Source organism: Giraffa tippelskirchi, chromosome 3, assembly GCF_054371585.1.
Source record: "Giraffa tippelskirchi isolate mGirTip1 chromosome 3, T2T-mGirTip1v1.2.pri, whole genome shotgun sequence".
In the NCBI taxonomy this organism is placed as follows: domain Eukaryota; kingdom Metazoa; phylum Chordata; class Mammalia; order Artiodactyla; family Giraffidae; genus Giraffa; species Giraffa tippelskirchi.
Window position 1 is genome coordinate 76,454,169 of NC_137277.1, and position 21,234 is coordinate 76,475,402.

The window sequence follows — 21,234 nt, forward strand, 5'->3', positions numbered from 1 at the left end:
AGGGAAAAGTTCATCTTTGCTCTGTTTCCCCCAGAGTTCTTTTCCCTTGTTTCATGCTATAATGAACAGATGATAAGGCAGAAATGATTTCAAATTTATTTACTTTCAAATAGACATTCTACAAAGCTTTGCTTTGAGTAAGGATAGTTAATAGCAAAGCAGTGCTACCAGTTCTTCATTCTTCAAATTCCAAACTGATTCCATCAAAAACACATTCTGCTAAGACACAGTAACCCCTTGGCCAAAACCTTCTCCCAATATGTTGAGCATTCATCTGACTTTCTTGTTAGTGACTCATATATTACTCAAAGTCATATCAAGTTGTTTTCTCTCTCATACTAAATGTCTTCTTTAGTTGTGTGGTATATTGAATAAACATCACCTGCATATTTAATGTTTTTAATTCACACAAAGAACTAAATCCAATGCTTACATAATGGATGTATTAGACACTTAGTTTTTTAAAAATTATGTTCTTATGATTCAGAACTGCCCAACTGAATTTTAGACAAATATAGCAAGATACAACATCAATTCTTGGAGAGGGGAAGTCAGTAGGCTTTTTCCAAACTTGCTTTTGATTTGCTTCCATCTTGGTTTCATCTATAGTGGCAAATTAATGATCTACTTGTCTTATTTTCTTAAAGAACTTCTTGGAGCATTACCTGAATTAGTATACAAAAACTTGATTTGATTATAACCACATAAAATATCTTTAGAGTTACTTATGTAACAGTGAAAAATATATAGGATAGTTTGAGTTTTAATTACAGAGATAATTTTCATTCTATGATGGGTAGACCTGGAACATTGATGGCTTCTGTCGGTACCTGGTTAAAGGGTGAGAAACTGGAGACATTTTGGGCTGGCATAGACACATTGAAGGACTGACTTACAGCAGAAGAACAGTTATCTGAAGTTACAAAAGTCACAGCTCCTTTGTCCAGAGTCATAGTCTTAAAGGGCAAGACCGTAACTCACCACTAACCCTAGAATAAAGTCAAAACTCTTTAATATGAAACATAAGACCTCAAACTACCATACAATTGTGCTCATTTCTCAATGTTAGCATGGTAAAATGCTCAAAATCATTCAAGCGAGGCTTCAGTAGCACATGAACTGAGAACTTCCAGATATTCAAGTTAGATTTAGAAAAGGCAGAGGAACCAGAGATCAAACTGCCAGAAACTGTCAGAAAAAGTGGCAGATTTTATTTTCTTGGGTTCCAAAATCACTGTGGACAGTGATTGCAGCCACAAAATTAAAAGATGCTTTCTCCTTGGAAGAAAGGCTATGGCAAACCTAGAGAGTACATTAAAAAGCAGAGGCATCACTTTGCCAACAAAGGTCCATATAGTCAAAGTTTTTCCAACAGTCATGTATGGATGTGACAGTTGGACCATAAAGAAGGTTGAGTGCTGAAGAATCGATGCTTTCAAATTGTGGTGCTTGAGAAGACTTTTGAGATTCCCTTGGACTGCAAGATCAAACCAGTCAATCCTAAAGGAAATCAGCCCTGAATATTTATTGGAAGACCTGATGCTGAAGCTGAAGCTCCAACACTTTGGTCACCTGATGTGAAGAGCCGACTCATTGCAAAAGACCCTGATGCTGGGAAAAATTGGGGGCATGAAGAAGAGGGGGCAACAGTGGATGAGATGATTGAATAGCATCACTGACTCAATGGACATGAATTTGAGCAAACTCCAGGAGATAGTAAAGGACAGGGAAGCCTGCGTGCTGCAGTTCACAGGGTCTCAAAGAGTTGGACATGACTGAACAACAACAATAACAAAACCTCATGTAATCTGGTCTTTGCTTGTAGTTTTCAGTGCCCCAGTAATGCTGAGCTGCTTTCTCACCTACAGGTTTTTGCTATTGTCCTCTTTGTTTACAACACTTTGTCCCTCTTTAATTTTTCACTGTGCTGATTCCCACTCATCTTTTTGATGTCTGATTAAGTGCCTCTTCCTTTGTGAAAGCCTTGATACCCCAAACTGGGTTAGGTGTCCTTTCGTTATACTCTAGCACCTCTGTGATAATATTTTACATACTAAATTGTAATTGACAGTTTTCTTGTCCACGTCTATAACTAGACTTCAGGGTAGGAAAGGATAAACACTTTATCTTTCTTACTTTTGTATTCCAGTGCTTGATACACAGCATGCATCTGATAGACATTTACTGAGTAAATTGATGCATAAATAAACAAATGTTAATATAAACCAGTAGTTTTCAACTGTGGTGCTTGATCTTTCTTGCCAGGGAACATTTGGCAATTTCAGAAACATTTTAATTAAGATTTGAGGGAGGTGGTACTATATCATTTAGTGGGTAGAGGCCAGGTATGCTGCTAGAAATCCTACAATGCACAGGTCAGCCTCCCATAATTAACCATTATCTGATCTAAAATGTCAGTAGTGTCAAGACTGAGGAACTCTGGAGTGAATAATACCATGTTTATTGTAACAGATAATACAAAAGTTTATTCAGGAGTAAGTAATAGAAAAAAGTGGGTAGCAAAGTAAATAATTGGCATGTTTGTAAGCTATTCAAATTGAGATACAAGGAGAATTGTTCAAAACCAAGGTCATAGAGAGCAACAGGAACCAATCTTCCTGTGATAGTGGTACTAGGTGTTGTGGATTGAGTAGCAAAGTTCAAAAGTTTCACGCTTAGATGTGCTCTCTAATATATTTGTTATTCTTTTCTTATCCCTTCTAGTTACTGCTTTTTTGTTTTGCCTTAATTTCTCCCTACTGTCCATTAAATATTGGTCACTCAATTCTGAAGTTTAAAAAAATATTCTTTTTGAATATTTCAGACTGTATACTGAGGAGGAGGAAAACTGAAAATGAATTCCCCATAATTTGTAGGAAAAAATTGAAGGAGATAGTGATAGCTTATGGTGAACGGTGTCAGATTCATGATCTCCAAAGAAGATTTAGCTTCGGGACCAGGGACCAGGCTTGATCACTCAAGAGCTTTTGTGTAGCAGAGTTTTAGTAAAGTATGAAAAGGGACAGAGGAAGCTTCTGACATAGACATCATAATGGGGATGGAAAGTGGCCCCCGTGCTATCCCCTAGCCATAAAACAATTGATATGAATACTGGTTTGTTGAGCTATTATCAGCCCAAGGTTTGAAAAAAGTTAAGTTCAGGTGGAACCCGGTGTCGTCATGGCAACACAGATTTTTAAGAGACTCTTGCAGCCTATTTCCTCCTGCCATTTAAGGGAGAGATAAAAAATGTCTGACACTTGCAACCTATTTCCTCCTTTTGGCCTTCCTGCCTGTTACCCTCTCAATAGAACCTCAAGTGTTTCCTATATAAGAATAGAGAAAACGTTGTCTTTCTGGTCTGTCTTCTTAGAAAACAGGGATTTATTATGTTTTACAGTCTATATTACATTTTTCTTTGATCATGTTTTGTCTAAAGTTAAACATATTAAGACTATTTTTTCTGTATATACAGTTGAAATGCATCTAATGTTAAATAAAATAGTCTTTTAAAATCATATTCAGTATAATAAAAATGGAACCAATTTGTAAACAAGAAAATGTTTGGAATATTAAATAAGGACAGATGATATTTAACTGGCTTTGTAATTTATGGCCTATCATTCTGATTAATAATCAGACTTACCGTATCTATGGAAACAAAGGGAAAATTACTTCTGCTTCCAACAAATGTACGAAGATGAAAAATATTTTGCTTCTCTAAATAACTAGCACAGTTGTTGCCCTCTTTGTTAACCTTGTGTTATTACCTGTTTTATCACAAAAAGAGCAAAGTCATGTGGGTGGAAATCAAAAGATGTAAGATTAAGAAAATGTATTGAAGATGACTTAAAGAAAATTGTATACTATCTGTTAACTGAAGAAATAAAAAATGCCCAAATCTAGATGGTTTCTAAATCAAATCTGTGACTTGACTTATAAATATGACCATTTTCTGTACACTTTCAAGAGAAAATTTTATAGAAAATATTTAAGATTAAGAACACAGAAAAAAAGAACATGAAAGAATAAAAATTAGCCAAAGTGGGAACCCAAAATACATTTCATAAAAATAATATTCCATTAATTTTTAAATGAGATGTCCTAGGAACCATGCTGTTATCATGAATCTGGTTTTCATTAGGATCTATAGTTTGATGAGATTTCCTGAAAGATATCAATACTTTCCAAGTTATTCTCACCAGACATTAAAGAATAAATAGAATTTATATGAGAATTGGGCTTCCCAGGTAACACTAATGGTAAAGAACTTGACTGCCAATGCAGGAGATGTAAGAGATGCCCGTTTGATCCCTGGGTCAGGAAGATCCCCTGAAGAAGGGCATGGCAACCCACTCCAGTATTCTTGCCTGGAGAATTCCATGCATAGAGGAGCTTGGAGGGCTACAGTACAGTTGGACATGATTGAAGCAACTTTGCTCGCAGGCATGCATATGAGAATTAGGGCTGAAATGTAATTTCTACCACCCCACATTCATCATCCATCTCTTATCTCTCTAAAGTATTTAAAAGATTGATGTGTTCCTCTATTTTGGCTTAAAGGTTTTATAATCAATATAGCTTTTTAAAAATCAGGGAATTGAAAAACCTTCCTATTTGTTTATATCAGGCTTTTTATTTGATTTTGTTTTGTGGTTTTTATGGAGGGGAGGGAGTAGAATCAGCTGAAAAATGCAGTTTTTCTCATATTGCTTTTCATGGTGGATTGAATGTATTCTGTCTGCATAGTTAATGATTGGGCTTGGTTCTTTTCTTATGCTCTAGAAAGTCCAAAGCACTGTTCTCCTGAGTTAAGGAAAAGGAGAGCCAGTTACCTCATGGATCCAGGCAGGTGCTCCATCTAGACGTCCTGCTAAGAGGTAAGTCACAACTGAAAATGCTGACATGACCCTGGTAAGAGGCTCCCATCACTTTAAGAAGGAGGGGAGGTGGTGAGAGCAGAGTTTCCCCTAGAGGAGACTGTCTTTGCCTTAGCACATCTTGTCAATTCCCTTGGTAAACATTGCAGCTCTGCACAGCCATCTAACACTCTAGTGGACTGAGATGGTACTAAAGGCCACCATTTTCCTCACACACATTTCCTCACATACAACCCACACAACTCCCTGGCCAAGGGAGTAGGTGTATCTTGTTTCGTAAAGACAAGGAAATAATTTGCTCGAAGTCACACATATAATCAGTGGTAGAGTTACATTTCAAAATAAGGTCTCTCTAACCCCAACACTGCTGTGTTCTCTCTCTACAACTCCTTGTGGCTCCTTGCAAGTACTCCAGAGTTGTCTTTCCAACTAAATGAGGAAGTAGCATTGGTCATATTTCCAAGTCAGATCACACAGAAATTTTGTTTTCTAGTCTGGCAATCAGAGGTTAAAGGATTTTATAATATTCTAGAATCTCTTAATTAAAATCTTGACTCAATTACATTGTTAACTTTGAATAATTTTGACGTTTTCTGTGCAAAAAATTTCATCACTCCAGTGTGTTATCTCATACAGCAGTTCTGTGGAAAACTTAATGGATGACCTTAAAGTTTCTGCCATGAGACATCACATGATGAAGACAAAGTGTCATCACTGATTGGGAACACAGAATAGCAGGAATATATCAATAGCTTTTGATGTCATCAATCTCATAGAAAAATTGCACTGGACAAAGAGTAACAGTAGGGAAGGCTTTTCCTCAAGACTACTGCAACTGATGAAAGAGACTGAACTCAATTTCACTGAAATAGCTGTAGAGTTTTTAAGAGTTAGGATGAGGAGAATCATAAACCATCTGTACCTCCCAATTGTCCTAACCCAAAGAAAAAGTAAACTTTCTCACATCTTCACAACAGAAGGAAGTCTTGTAGCAAGGTATCCACTGAAAATAGGCTCTAATCCTTGCACAAACTCTGAGAGATAGGGGCACTATCTTCCTTAATGCATGTGATTCAAAATGATGACTGTCAAGTCTTTGGGAAAGACATTTCCAAAGACTGGGTCATAAAACTAGTAAGATGCTTCTAATGAGATCTGTATACATTTCAAAGAGAGCAGAGAAAGCATTTGTGATTGTAAGTTTTGTAAGGTAAATGCTCTAAGAAAAGGGACTGCAGTTTGGAAGAAATTTATTTAAAGTTTAGTCAAGCTGAGGGGAAGGTTGAGGTCATCCTGGACATTAACAATAAGGCTTTACCGAAGCCTAAAATTAGAGCTATATTTGTTATACATTACAATGAATATTTGGGAGCTGGCATTACTTGTTTCCCAAAGACCTATGGGCTCTGAATAATCATATTGCTTTGGAGTCTGCAGACTAAGAAAGAAAAACCCAGATATTTTGGATAAACAGACAACCAGATCTCCATACATGTAGTAGGCACTCAATAGCTTTTTGTTAAATTACATCGATCAGTTTCTATGTCTCTTTGGAGAGAATACCCACATCATCATGCCAACTGACATAACTTTAAAGATTCCTGTCCAATTTCTTGCTTTATATTTCCAACTCTGTGGAATAGTCCATCTAAATGGACATTTTGATCCTTTCCACCTTTGCATTTAAGGCCAGGACAGCCTATAATGTGAAATCTTGAAATGTGAGCTGCAAGTTAGAGTGAAGGGGGCAGGCAAGTAATTTGCCTTTCTTAATGGTAGACTAGATCACTTAAAATTCTATTACATAAGAAAACTATTGTTCACTTTGGTGCATAATTCAAACACTACTTTAGGTAAAAACAAACAAACAAACAAATTGCTGTCAGTATTCACAGATAATGGAATTCTTATACAAAGTCTCTTCAATTGTAGAATATGTTTGCTTAGCTGGTGCTGCCCATTTTTCAAATCTACAGAATGCTGTTGAATGCTGACTGAGTCTGTAGACTCTCCCCTTGGGATGAGAGAATCTCCATGAAGTCATTTGTTTTTTTCCCATTCTGTCCTTTTCTACTCTCTAATCTACTCTCTAATAATTAAAACTATGAGAATACTTCAACAACCTTTATTTTTCCTTTACTAGGTATTTCTGGGGGAGTTCTTGTTCACTGAATTTGTGTAACACCTATGAAAAAAAGTTATTTTCCCCAGGGACTAAAATTTGCTTTGGTATAATTAAAACCAGCTAGTGGGTACAGTTTTAAGTTACTAAATTTTTTCTCATCATTTTTTATTGCCATAAAACTCAATTTGTGAAGGAAATTATGATTGCTTGTGTGATTACTTTATTGGATATTATCTAATATAGTAACCAAAACTGAAAGCAGTAGAAATGGGATAACACACTTTAGACTGGGAGAATAAGATTGACATGATACAGAAAAAGCACATTTAATTTTACAGTTGGAGATCATTTTTACAAGGCATACAATTTACATGGAACAATGGGAAAAAAGAAAAGCTTAAATATTCTCTAAGTTCAGTGAATAATTACTCTAGAAAAAGATAAACAATGAAGCTATACAAGACTAAAGCTTTTGTTGAGCAGGTGTTAGGCAAAAAATGTTTATAAAAGCTGTTGAAAAGAAGTTCCTCCTTTGTTAAAGATCTCTTGGATTTTAGTAATGCTCTTTTATTAAAAACTTTACTATACATTATTCCTGATAGTTAGAATGACACTAAATGCACTGAGTAAGTTGGTTGAGAGCGCAGATTTTCATTAAAGTTGTAGTAAAATCTTTTCTTTGACCTTGTCATGAGCTGAAATATGTCCTCCCACATTCATATATTAAAGTCCTAAACCCCTCAGCATGTGGCTGTATTTGGAGATAGGGTTTTTAAAGAAGTGATTAAATTAAAATGAAACAATAGGATGGGTCCTAATCCAAATGACTGGCACCCTTATAAAATGAGGAAATCTAGACACAGACAGGCATAGAGGGAAGATGATAAGAAGACACAAGGTGAAGACGGCTCTCTATAAGCCAAGGAGAGAGGCCTCAGAAGAAACCAACCCTATCAACACCTTTATCTCAGACACCAGCCTCCAGGGTTAGATAAATTCTATTGTTTAAGCCACCTACCCAGTCTGTGGTACTTTGTTATGGCATCCCTAGGAAACTCATATAATCCTTGACACTAGAATTCAGTAGTTTCTGAATGATTGATTTTGCTTTGATTTTATGAAAGGAAAACGAGTTTATTAATAATTTTTAAGTCATTTATAAGAAATAAAGATGTAATATCAAGTTTAAAACTAGAGGCTCCTAAGCATTTTAGGTATACTGCAATTCACTACAACTGGCCTGGTAAAGGATTACATCCATAATGAAAATGTATTATATATGTCTCCTAGAGTTGCTATAACAAGTAACAAACTGGTGACTTAAAACAGAAATATATTTTTTCACAGTTTTAGACTCTGAAAGCCCCAAATCAAGGTGTTAGCAGGGTCATGCTCCCTCTGAAACCCTAGGAAGGAAAGAAAATCCTTCCCTGCCTCTTCCTAGCTTCTAGCTGTTGTCTGGCTATCTTTGATGTTCCTTGACTTGCAGCAGCTATGTAACTCCAATCTCTGCCTCCATTACTGTGGGCCGTCCTTCCTGTGTCTGTGTCACTTCTCCTCTTATAATGCTCAGGCACATTGGACTAAGGGTCTATCCTACTCCAATATGACCTCAACTTAATTAATTGCATCTGCTATGACTTTATTTCAAAATAAGATCACATTCTGAGGTACAGGGGCTTAAGATGTCAGCATATTTTTAGTGTGACACAATTCAACCCATAACACATCCTTTAGGACAGCAGTCCCTGACTTTTTTGGCACCAGGGACTGGCTTCACGGAAGACAATTTTTCCACAGATACGGGTGGTGGGGATGGTTTCTAAATGACTCAGATGCATTACATTTATGGTGCACTTTATTTCTATTATTATTACATTAGCTCCACCTCAGGTCATCAGGCCATCAGGCATTAGATCCCAGAGGTTGGGGACCACTGCTTTAGGATATTGTGAATTCCTTGCTACTGCAAGGGCAAATTCAGGAAATTCAAATGGTTGTTTATTTATTGTTAGTAATCAAAATAGTTATATATAGTTTGTTTCACAGATTCCATTAGCATTTGGAATAGTCTGGATATTCACCTGCCTTTAATTAAGTCATATTGCATATTGTTAGCCACTAGTGAAGTATGTGCTGATGGCATTATGGGGAATGTGAAGGTTTGCCAGACATCTTTTTATTAATTGCTCTTCTTGTGGAATGAATACCCTCCATATTCATTCTAGTCCCAGAGTCATTATTCTTTTGCTAAAATCATATGTTTATATTGATTTATTATAATAATTTATATAAAAGAAATTTAGATTTAAAAGCTCATTTCTCCTTTTCTGAACATACCATATATTTGCTTCCAGGTATGAGGGAAAACAGACATCTTCCTCTTCTAAAACTTGCTCTCTTTTCAGACTTATGCCAATAATGATAGTCTAAATGGCTGTATATACCCTTGGCTGACCTCCAAGCTGCTACAGAACATACCACTTGGGAGAAATTAAAGATACTTATTATTCTTTGCAGAAGAAAACTTCATTAGGTAGGCTAATTGCTAATTTTTTAGAAGTCTATGTCTGTTTCACTAGGAGCTACTTGAAACAAAACAATCATATAGCACAGCACCTAACTCATTTATTGAAAACTTATGTGCCTGGCACTATTTTAAGGGAATTATCTTTTATTTTGTAGATAAGCAGATGGAGGCCTAAAGAGAGGTTAAATAATGAGTCAAATACTCCAAGAGAGTGTCAGGCAGAATTTGAATTCAGACTGTTGGACTGCAGGGCTTGAGGTTAGCTCCATTTAGTCATTCTGCCTTCTTACATATAATAGATGGCTAACCAATAAATAGGCTTTTCTTCTGGAGAAGGAAATGGCAACCCACTCCAGTATTCTTGTCTGGAGAATTCCATGGACAGAAGAGCCTGGTGGGCTACAGTCCATGGGGTCACAAAGAATCGGACACGACTAAGTGACTAACAACACTGTCGGCTCAGACAATAAAGAATCTGCCTGCAATGAGGGAGACTTGGGTTTGATCCCTGGATTGGGAAAATCCCCTGGAGGAGGGCATGGCAACCCACTCCAGTATTCTTGCCTGGAGAATCCCCATGGACACAGGAGCCTGACAGGCTAGTCGGACACAGCTGAGTGACTAAGCACAGCACCACCAATAAATACATTCTTTAAATTCATGGTAGGGTGTTTATATGGGGATTCTCTCTAATAATCAAGTTAAAGTTAAGTGTTCATGACCTCAAAAACTGTTTTCAAGTTACTTACTTCACTCAAAGTAAAAAAAAAAAAGTTCCCTTTCAAGTGATTAGATTACTATTAAACGTCCTTTAGGAAAAGGAAAGGTAAACAATTCCATTACCTAGAATTTAATTTTAGAGACTGTATTTTTTGAGGTCTGTGCAGACTTTACATTTTTTCTTTACTAGGTTAAAAAATTACAGAGCAGTACTTAACTGCTGCAAAAGATTGAATATGTGTCTTTAAAGAGCCTGATCATTTCCTTCAACTCATCCTCCAGTCTTAAACTAATTAATATTTATATCCTACTGTCTGCCCTCCTACACTCCATTCCAAGAAGGAACAAAGTATATACATTTCTATAACTTGCTGTTTTTATTGAGCAGAAATATCATTCCCTCACGTTCATATGGAAAGATTTATTTTTAAAATAACAGTATAATTTTCCATTGTATAAATGCACTGATTCAACCATTTCCTTAGTGAACGGCTTTCAGGTCACCTGCCCCCTTTGTTGTTAAAAAGTGAGTTTGTTGGTCAAAGTATACATAGATTTAAAAAAGATGTTGACAGATTATCCTAATTTACTTCTTTAACCCTTTATAATGTAGACTTTCTTTTTGAAATCAGACACTATTGCTTTTATATATGTTGGAAGTTTTAGAATCTCTATTGCAGTCTTTTACTTGTCTGTTATATCCAGAATAAAATTCATAAGAAACTCAGGTGATATGCTCAGTAGATATATAAATCTAAAAGAAGACCCTTAATCTTGCATCATGATTCCTTCCAAAGGGTAGAAAGGAACTTGGAAGAAAATAGATCCAGGTTATATTTTATTATGAGGGTTCCATGATTTAGGTTGGATCATGATCTTGGCAGGATTTAGGTTGACTCATGATTGAAGGCGGGAGGAGAAGGGGATGACAGAGGATGAAATGGTTGGATGGCATCACCAACGCAATGGACATGAGTTTGAGTAGGCTACGGGAGTTGGTGATGGACAGGGAAGCCTGGTGTGCTGCAGTCCATGGGGTCACAAAGAGTCAGACACGACTGAGAGAATGAACTGAACTGAATATGACCTTGGGTTCTTTCTAGACAAAAGCTCATGGTTCAGAAAATAGGGAGTAAAAGCTTTCTTTATGATCCCTGTGCAAAGATACTTTTTATTTTAACTAAATCCTTTCTCACTCTTATTTATTGAAAAGGTTATTCATCCAACTGTCTTTGGCAATTTCATAAACTGCAGAGTGCAATTTTAGAGACTATCTCAAACAATGGACCTGCTGCCATATTCAAACATTCCCTGACTATCATAGTGTTCGAACCCTTCAACTCTTTGTTTAGTTATTCCAAAAAGTGACAGTCTGCCAGAAGTTGTGACTGTTAATCTTTCCCTGAGTCTAAGTACTTCACATGTCAATGAAGATTATATGTAAGACATTTGGCTGTCCAAGCTTTGCCATCTGGGGAAGAGTATCTCTTAATCAGTGTAATCAGACTGTATGTTTGTAGAACTGAGAAATATGCACATTCAAGATGGGACAGAAAGTTTATTCTAATTAATTCTTCATTATGTAAAATATAAATATTTATATCAGTACTGCACCATAGTTTAGTAGAACGATGTAACTGAATTTGAAACTCAGCTTCACTTCGTAGTAGTTGTGTGGACTTGGCCAAGTTAATCACATTCTCCAAGCTACAGTTTGCTCAGGTATAAAACTGGGTTATAACGCCAATCTCTCAGGGTAATATAAAAAGAAATCAGATAGTAACAAAAACAAAATTAGATAAATTACACTACATCAAAATTAAAGACTTTTGTGCATCAACTGGCATAATCAAGTGTGAAAACCAACCCATAGAATAGGAGAAAAATATCTGCAAATCATAATCCTGATAAGGAGTTAACATCCAGAATACATAAAGAACTCCTACAACTTAACCACAATAAAGATACTCCAGTTTAACCACTGATAGAACCACATACTCATTAAGATGGCTACTGTTGAAAGCAGAATATAAAAAATGTTGGCAGCGATATGGAAAAATTAGAATCCTTAGGCACTATTTGTGGGGATGTAAAATGGTGCACCCATTATCCTAAAAAATTTTAAATTAGTATTACCATATGATTCAGCAATTACACTTCTGAGTATATACCCAAAAGATTTGAAAGCTTGATCTTTAAGAGATACTTGTACACCCATGTATATAGAAGCACACTCCCACAATATTCAAAAAGTAGAAGTAATATGAGTATCCATAAATGGATAAATAAAATTTGATATATACATACAAAGGAAGAAGATTTTGACACATGCTCTATCATGGGGGAATTTTGAGGATGTTTTGCTAAGTGAAATAAACTGGTCAAAAAAAGACAAATGCTATATAATTCCACTTTCATGAGGTACATAGAGTAGTCAAATTAATAGAGACATAGATGTGTGTTAATATATGACATTTGTTTTTCTCTTTCTGACTTACGACACTCTGTATAACAGGTTCTAGATTCATCCACCTCACTAGAGCTGAGTTCAATTCATTCTTTTTATTGTAAATTTTATATACAATATCCCATTGTATATATGTACCACATTTTCTTTATCCATTCATCTGTCGATGGACTTCCATGTTCTAGCTATTATAAACAGTGCTACTATGAACATTGGGGTATATGTCTTTTTCAATTATGGTTTTCTCAGGGCATATGCCCAGTAGTGGACCTAGAGGGATGGGGTGGGGGGAGGGGAGAGAGGCTCGGGAGGGAGGTGATATATGTATAATTATGGCTGAATTGATTTGTTGTATGGCAGAACCAACATAACATTGTAAAGCAATTATCCTCCAGTTAAAAATAAATAAATTTTTAAAAGAAAAAAGACAAATAATAAAAAATTAATAGAGAAAGAAAGTACAATGGTGATTGTTAGAGGCTGCAGGAAGGTGGGTGTGAAGAGTTATTGTCTAATGGGTATAGAGCTTCAGTTTTCAACCTGGAAAGAATTCTGAAGATGGGTGGTTGTGATGGTTGCATAACAATGTGAATATACTTAATACTTACTAAACTGCATACTTACAAATGATTAAGACAGTAAATTTTATTTTATGTGTATTTTAACACAATTTTGAAAAAAGTGAATCAGGTAATGTATGTATTGCAATTGGTATGGTTTCTAGTTATATTATAGCAGATGATTTGTATATAGTTTTTTTTTACTAACAACAGTGATAATGTTTAATCTCAGTGGGTTACTACTTTCCTCTGATGTTTTATTTTTAATTAAAAACATCCCTTTATACATGTAAGTTTTAAAACATACAGAAAAGGTGAAATAGCTCAGTAAACAACTATAGATCTTTAGCCAAGATTCAGCAGAATTAACTTTTTGTCATGTTTTATATCTACCTAACCATATATTTATGTGTTTATGTATGTTTGTATATGTATATTTGTATCTATTTGACTGATAAATTATTGGAATTTTATATATTATATGAAATATATTTTTACTGAACCATTTAAGCTATTTATTTAAAATAAATTGAGGAAATCATCACACTGTACTAAATATTTTAGCATACATTTCTTAGGAATAAGAATAAACTCCTACATAATCATAAGACTATTGCAATAACTAAGAAAATCATGTATCACTCATTCATACACAAATATTATGTCCAGTTATCTCCAAAATGTTTTTAACAGATTTTTTCAAACCAGGATCCTTTTAAGATTAATGCATTACATTTGGTTATTATATCTCTTTAGACTCTATTCTAGTTCAGTTCCATGTTTATTTTTTCCTGTGACACTAGTTTTTTGAAGAGACCAGTCTAGCTGTTTTGAGAAACATCACACATTCTAGACTAAAAAGAAAATGATTTCCTTAAAGCATGATAATCAATCCATCCTAAAGGAGATCAGTCCTGGGTGTTCATTGGAAGGACTGATGTTGAAGCTGAAACTCCAATACTTTGGCCACCTCATGCGAAGAGTTGACTCATTGGAAAAGACCCTAATGCTGGGTAGGATTAGGGGCAGGAGGAAAAGGGGACGACAGAGGATGAGATGGTTGGATGGCATCACTGACTCGATGGACATGGGTTTGGGTAGACTCCGGGAGTTGGTGATGGACAGGGAGGCCTGGCGTGCTGCAATTCATGGGTCATAAAGAGTCGGACACGACTGAACTGAACTGAACTGAACTGAACTAAAGCATGACCATGGTTATTCTATGTCTTCTATTTCTCTAAAGCTGGAAGTTAGGTCTAAAACCTTGATGATATTCATATAAGGTATTTTAAAAAATAACTGTATTGAGATATCTTTGACATATAAAACCTGTATATATTTAAGGTGTGCAATTTAATGTTTTAATACATGTGTACCTTGTGGAAAGATCATCACAGTCAAGCTAAATATCTTATTCTTCACCTCTACATAGTTACCATTGCATGTATGTGTGTGTGGTCAGAAAATTTAAGATCTATTCTCTTAGAAAATTTCAAGTATATAAGATAAAACACTTTGTCAGGAACCACCTCACCAGTAATATCTTTATATTAGCTCCCAAGAGGCACATAAAAGCAGGTTTTGCTTCCATAAGTTTGCTAAGATAGACCAATGGGGTAAGAGAGGGTTGTTAAATCTTTGTGTTATAAAGGATATAATGCGATTGCCAAGCAATCTGATAAAAACATGTGTGAAGCCTGCTTCCTACCAGCTTTACTGCATATGAAAGTGAAGTGAAAGTGTTAGTTGCTCAGTCATGTCCGACTCTGAGATCCATGGACTGTAGCCTGCCAGGCTCCTCTGTCCATGGAATTCTCCAGGCAAGGATACTGGAGTGGGTAGCCATTCCCTTCTCCAGGGGATCTTCAGGACACAGGGATTGAATTGGGTCTCCTGATTACAGGCAGACTCTTTAACATCTGAACCACCAGGGAAGCCCTTACTGCACGTGCCTTTAGCATTCTTTGATTAAATCAATATTTCATTGGGAATTTTAAAATGGCGATGAATTAGAATTCCTCCAAAATAAAAGAGCAAGTTAGATATCGAGTTCTTCCTCCTTAATTATCAATTTTCAGGGTTAAAATTGGGAAATAGCTGTCTCTTCCAGTGGTGGCAAATGAGATTTATCTTTCACTTTCAAACACTGTAGGTCATATAAAATGTATAGCAATGGATTTTACAACAAAGTAAACAATTCTTAACAAATCCACAGCTGATATCTTGCCATAATTTTCTAAATTGGGTTATAGTGATCATGATTTAAGCTAACAAACTCAGATCTAAGAAGATAAGGAGCCTGTTTATACCAACAGAAGATTAAACAACCTTCTCTTGCCTTTCTCCTTTACCAGATCCCTCTAGAGTTACATCAAATTATTCCCCTTGGCTGAGAGGAGAGATTATTGTACGAATCTCTTCCTCACTCTTCTTTAGTGAATACTCTTTATTCCTTTTCCTTCTGCCCCTTCTGTTCATACAATAAAGGCTCGTTATGAGCACATAAAACCTACTCCTGGGAATACCTTCTGCTGACTTCCATTCTTTCAACAGCAAACCATTTTGAACAGTTGCTTAATGAAAGACATAGACTCAGTTTCTGGATCTACACAGAGATAAAAAGCACTGTCCTTGTCTTTTAGGAGCTTATGATTCATTTTGAAACTATCTTTTGAAGAGTAGTAAGCTGATGCTTCAAGTATAAGAGAAATAAGCTATGACCAATCAGGAGGTCATTACAAAGATGACAGCTAGCCATTCGTAGGAAGTGAACATAGAAAAAGGTCAGTTTTAAAAAGAACATTATCTGGATAATGAGACAGGGTTAAGCTGTTGCTTGGTTGAAGATTTAAAATTCTGCTGGCATAATGCATCAATGTATCATAATCTCTTTTCCAAAAAGTTGCTACTACATTGGAGATCTAAACATTGTTCAACCTTTGACGCCACTCTCAAAAATCAAGTTTACTGGCATGTAAACTTTATACTATTGATATTATTTTTGTTTTTTTTAATACAAATTTATGGTCTATTTAGTACTTAGTACATTATTTTTTCCTAATGTACCAGGAAAGCACCAATTCACGTTACCTTTAATCCAGTAAAAAGTAGTTCTTGCATTTTACCAAGATTTTAATTTTAACCATGACAGAAAGAGATTATCTTCCTTATAACTCATGACATTTGTTTTCACCATTCCATACTCACTTTAGATAAAGAAATTAAAATAATTGACTAGATAGATCTCCAAAATCTCACAATTCATATATGACCATCTCATGCCATTTTCTTGTACTTCTTTTAGTTTGGCCATACCAACTCTTCTATCATTTTATTCAGAGAATAATACTAAGTATATTTGTATTTTCCTTTTCCATTCTTTTCTGCTTGGTAAGACTACAATGACTCAAATTTTATTTTATCTTCTAAATTAATTAATTAATTTTAATTGCAGGCTAATTACTTTACAATATTGTAGTGTTTTTTGCCATACACTGACATGAATCAGCCATGGGTGTACATGTGTTCCCCTTCCTGAACCCCCCTCCCACCTTCCTTCCCATCCCATCCCTCAGGGTCATCCCAGTACAACAGCCCTGAGCACCCTGTCTCATGCATCGAACCTGGACTGGCGATCTGTTTCACATATGATCATATACATGTTTCAATGCTATTCTCTCAAATCATCCCACCCTCGCCTTCCACCACAGAGTCCAAAAGTCTCTTCTTTACATCTGTGTCTCTGTTGCTGTCTTGCATATAGGTTCATCGTTACCATCTTTCTACATTACTTATATATGTGTTAGTATACTGTATTGGTGTTTTTCTTTCTGACTGACTTCATTCTGTATAATAGGCTCCAGTTTCATCCACCTCATTAGAACTGATTCAAATGCATTCTTTTTAATGGCTGAGTAATATTCCATTGTGTATATGTACCACAGCTTTCTTATCCATTCATCTGCCAATGATCATCTAGGTTGCTTCTGTGTCCTGGTTATCGTAACCAGTGCTGTGATGAACATTGGGGTACACGTGTCTCTTTCAATTCTGGTTTCCTCGGTGTGAATGACCAGCAGTGGGATTGCTGGATCATATGGCAGTTCTATTTCCAGTTTTTTAAGGAATCTCCACACTGTTCTCCATAGTGGCTGTGCTAGTTTGCATTCCCACCAACAGTGTAAGAGGGTTCCCGTTTCTCCGCACCCTCTCCAGCATTTATTGTTTGTAGACTTTTTTTTTTTTTTTTTTTGGCGTTTATAAATTTATTTATTTTAGTTGGGGGCTAATTACTTTACAATATTGTAATAGTTTTTGCCATACATTGACATGAATCAGCCATGGGTTTACATGTGTTTCCCTTCCTGGACCCCCCACCCACCTCCCTCCCCATCCCATCCCTCTGGGTCATCCCATTGCCCCGGCCCTGAGCCCTTGTCTCATGCATCGAACATGCAATGGTGTTCTGTTTCACATATGATAATATACATGTTTCAATGCTATTCTCCCAGAACGTCCCACCCTCACCTTCTCCCTCAGAGTCCATAAAATTGTTCTATGCATCTGTGTCTCTTATTCTGTCTCGCATATAGGGTTGTTTGTAGACTTTTTGATAGCAGCCGTTCTGACTGGTGTGATATGGTACTTCATTGAGATTTTGATTTGCATTTCTCTGATAATGAGTGATGTTGAGCATCTTTTCATATGTTTGTTAGCCATCTGTATGTCTTCTTTGGAGAAATGTCTGTTTAGTTCTTTGGCCCATTTTTAATTGGGTCATTTGTTTTTCTGGAACTGAGCTGCAGGAGCTGCTTGTGTATTTTTGAGATTAATTCTTTGTCAGTTGCTTTGTTTGCTATTGTTGTCTCCCGTTCTGAAGGCTGTCTTTTCACCTGGCTTATAGTTTCCTTCGTTGTGCAAAAGCTTTTACGTTTAATTAGTCCCATTTGTTTATTTTTGCTTTTATTTCCAGTACTCTGGGAAGTGAGTCATAGAGGATCCTGCTGTGATTTATGTCAGAAAGTGTTTTGCCTGTGTTTTCCTCTAGGAGTTTTATAGTTTCTGGTCTTACGTTTAGATCTTTAATCCATTTTGAGTTTATTTTTGTGTATGGTGTTAGAAAGTGTTCTAGTTTCATTCTTTTACAAGTGGTTGACCAGTTTTCCCAGCACCACTTGTTAAAGAGATTGTCTTTTCTCCATTGTATATTCTTGCCTCCCTTGTCAAAGATAAGGTGTCCATGGGTGAGTGGATTTATCTCTGGGCTTCCTATTTTGTTCCATTGATCTATATTTCTATCTTTGTGCCAGTACCATACTGTCTTGATGACTGTAGCTTTGTAGTAGAGCCTGAAGTCAGGCAGGTTGATTCCTCCAGTTCCATTCTTCTTTCTCAAGATTGCTTTGGGTATTTGAGGTTTTTTGTATTTCTATATAAATTGTGAAATTATTTGTTCTAGTTCGTTGAAAATTACTGTTGGTAGCTTGATAGAGATTGCACTGAATCTATAGATTGCTTTGGGTAGTATATACATTTTCAGTATATTGATTCTCCCAACCCATGAACATGGTATATTTCTCCATCTATTTTTGTATCCTCTTTGATTTCTTTGACCAGTGTTTTATAGTTTTCTATATATAGGTCTTTTGCTTCTTTAGGTAGATTTATTCCTAAGTATTTTATTCTTTTTGTTGCAATGGTGAATGGAATTGTTTCCTTAATTTCTCTTTCTCTTTTCTTTGCAATGACTCAAATTTTAAAACAAAGCACATGAAAAACATTATTCTAAAAATTTGAGTTGTAGAGTAAAACCTTTAGTTTCTTTCATGATAATGGTTCTTGCCATTCTCTTCATAATAAGGAAGAACTGAGTGAATAACTTGTGGGCATCCATTGAGATAAAATCCTTGGCCTGCCTTCTCAATTTTCTGTAAGTGTTTCAACATTACTAACTATTTAACATAAATTAGTAACTATTTTACATAGCAGTTATCATATGTCAGCTCTTGTTCAAACTTTGTCAACATTACTTTTATAATGCTCTTATCAATTCAATGATATGAGTACTATTATTATTCTCATTTTGTAGATAAGGAAATTAAAGAAATCTAAAGTAACTTACCCAATGCATTACAGCCAATTATGTGGCAGAGCCTGTGCATTTATCTCTATCCTGTGCCAATTCCCCACACAATGTCACATGTCAAATATATGGAAACATTCACCTTAAGCTCTACACTATCTGGCCTACCTCAGAAATGAGGTTAAGAGAGTGTTACATATTGATGATTGAAGGATATGTTCCAATTATTTTTATTGTGTCTATTAATTGATTATTCTTTATTTAAAATGATAAGAAAAAAAATTAAAATGACTCTCTGTAAAACAACTTTCACTGCTGTGTTTGATGTCATGCCCTTTATTGATGAATGCTATAATATTGGCCTCATAAGCCCATCACTGTATTTGACATGGGAATGCTACTAAGGACATTATAAAGCACTGAGTGAAAAATTCCTTTTAAAACTTAGTGATAGGAAAGGGATTTGCTTTCACTGATAATTCCCCCTCCTTCACTTTTCAGTAGTAATGTATAATTGGTCATATTTCCCTTTTCTATTTAGCTACCAGGAATAGCATATGTTCAGTTCAGTTCAGTCGCTCAGTCGTGTCCAACTCTTTGCGACCCCATGAATTGCAGCACGCCAGGCCTCCCTGTCCAACACCAACTCCCAGAGTCTACCCAAACCCATGTTCATCGAGTCGGTGATGCCATCCAACCATCTCATCCTCTGTCGTCCCCTTCTCCTCCCGCCCCCAATCCTACCCAGCATTAGGGTCTTTTCCAATGAGTCAACCCTTCGCATGAGGTGCCCAAAGTATTGGAGTTTCAGCTTCAACATCAGACCTTCCAATGAACAACCAGGATTGATCTCTTTTAGGATGGATTGATTGGATCTCCTTGCAGTCCAAGGGACTCTCAAGAGTATTCTCCAACACCACAGTTCAAAAGCATCAATTCTTTGGCGCTCAGCTTTCTTCACCGTCCACTCTCACATAGATACATGACCACTGGAAAAACCATAGCCTTGACTAGACGGACTTTTGTTGGCAAAGTAATGTCTCTGCTTTTAAATATGCTATCTAGGTTGGCCATAACCTTCCTTCCAAGGAGTAAGTGTCTTTTAATTTCATGGCTGCAGTCACCACCAGCAGTGATTTTGGAGCCCCAAAAAATAAAGTCTGACACTGTTTCCACTGTTTCCCCATCTATTTCCCACAGGGTGATGGGACCAGATGCCATGATCTTAGTTTTCTGAACGTTGAGCTTTAAGCCAACTTTTTCACTCTCCTCTTTCACCTTCATCAAGAGGCTCTTTAGTTCTTCACTTTCTGCCATAAGGGTGGTGTCATCTGCATATCTGAGGTTATTTATATTTCTCCCGGCAATCTTGATTCCAGCTTGTGTTTCTTCCAGCCCAGCATTTCTCATGATGTACTCTGCATATAAGTTAAATAAGCAGGGTGACAATATACAGCATTAACGTACTCCTTTTCCTATTTGGAACCAGTCTGTTGTTCCATGTCCAGTTCTAACTGTTGCTTTCTGACCTGCATACAGGTTTCTCAAGAGACAGGTCCGATGGTCTGGTATTCCCATCTCTTTTCGAATTTTCCAGAGTTTATTGTGATCCACGCAGTGAAAGGCTTTGGCATAGTCAATAAAGCAGAAATAGAAGTTTTTCTGGAACTCTCTTGCTTTTTCGATGATCCAGCGGATGTTGGCAATTTCATCTCTGGTTCCTCTGCCTTTTCTAAAACCAGCTTGAACATCTGGAAGTTCACGGTTCACGTATTGCTGAAGCCTGGCTTGGAGAATTTTGAGCATTACTTTACTAGTGTGTGAGATGAGTGCCATTGTGCGGTAGTTTGAGCATTCTTTGGCATTGCCT

General features: G+C 36.3%; 1 protein-coding gene and 1 long non-coding RNA gene across 6 annotated transcripts in view; one reads left to right on the plus strand and one right to left on the minus strand.

Annotated features, from left to right (window-relative positions):
- LOC145542353 (uncharacterized) overlaps positions 1–21,234 on the minus strand; it is a 163,140-nt gene that overhangs the window by 77,429 nt on the left and 64,477 nt on the right. The window lies entirely within an intron of this gene.
- The window catches only part of PDE1A (phosphodiesterase 1A), a 479,731-nt gene that overhangs the window by 12,053 nt on the left and 446,444 nt on the right, over positions 1–21,234 (plus strand). For 3 of the 5 annotated variants that reach the window (XM_081580991.1, XM_081580995.1, XM_081580992.1), the window contains exons 4-5: positions 4,786–4,880; positions 9,414–9,541. The gene's annotated coding sequence lies outside the window, so the exon portion shown is untranslated. The remainder of the gene's footprint in view (positions 1–4,785; positions 4,881–9,413; positions 9,542–21,234) is intronic. The other 2 variants (XM_081580994.1, XM_081580998.1) reach the window with 1 other exon arrangement.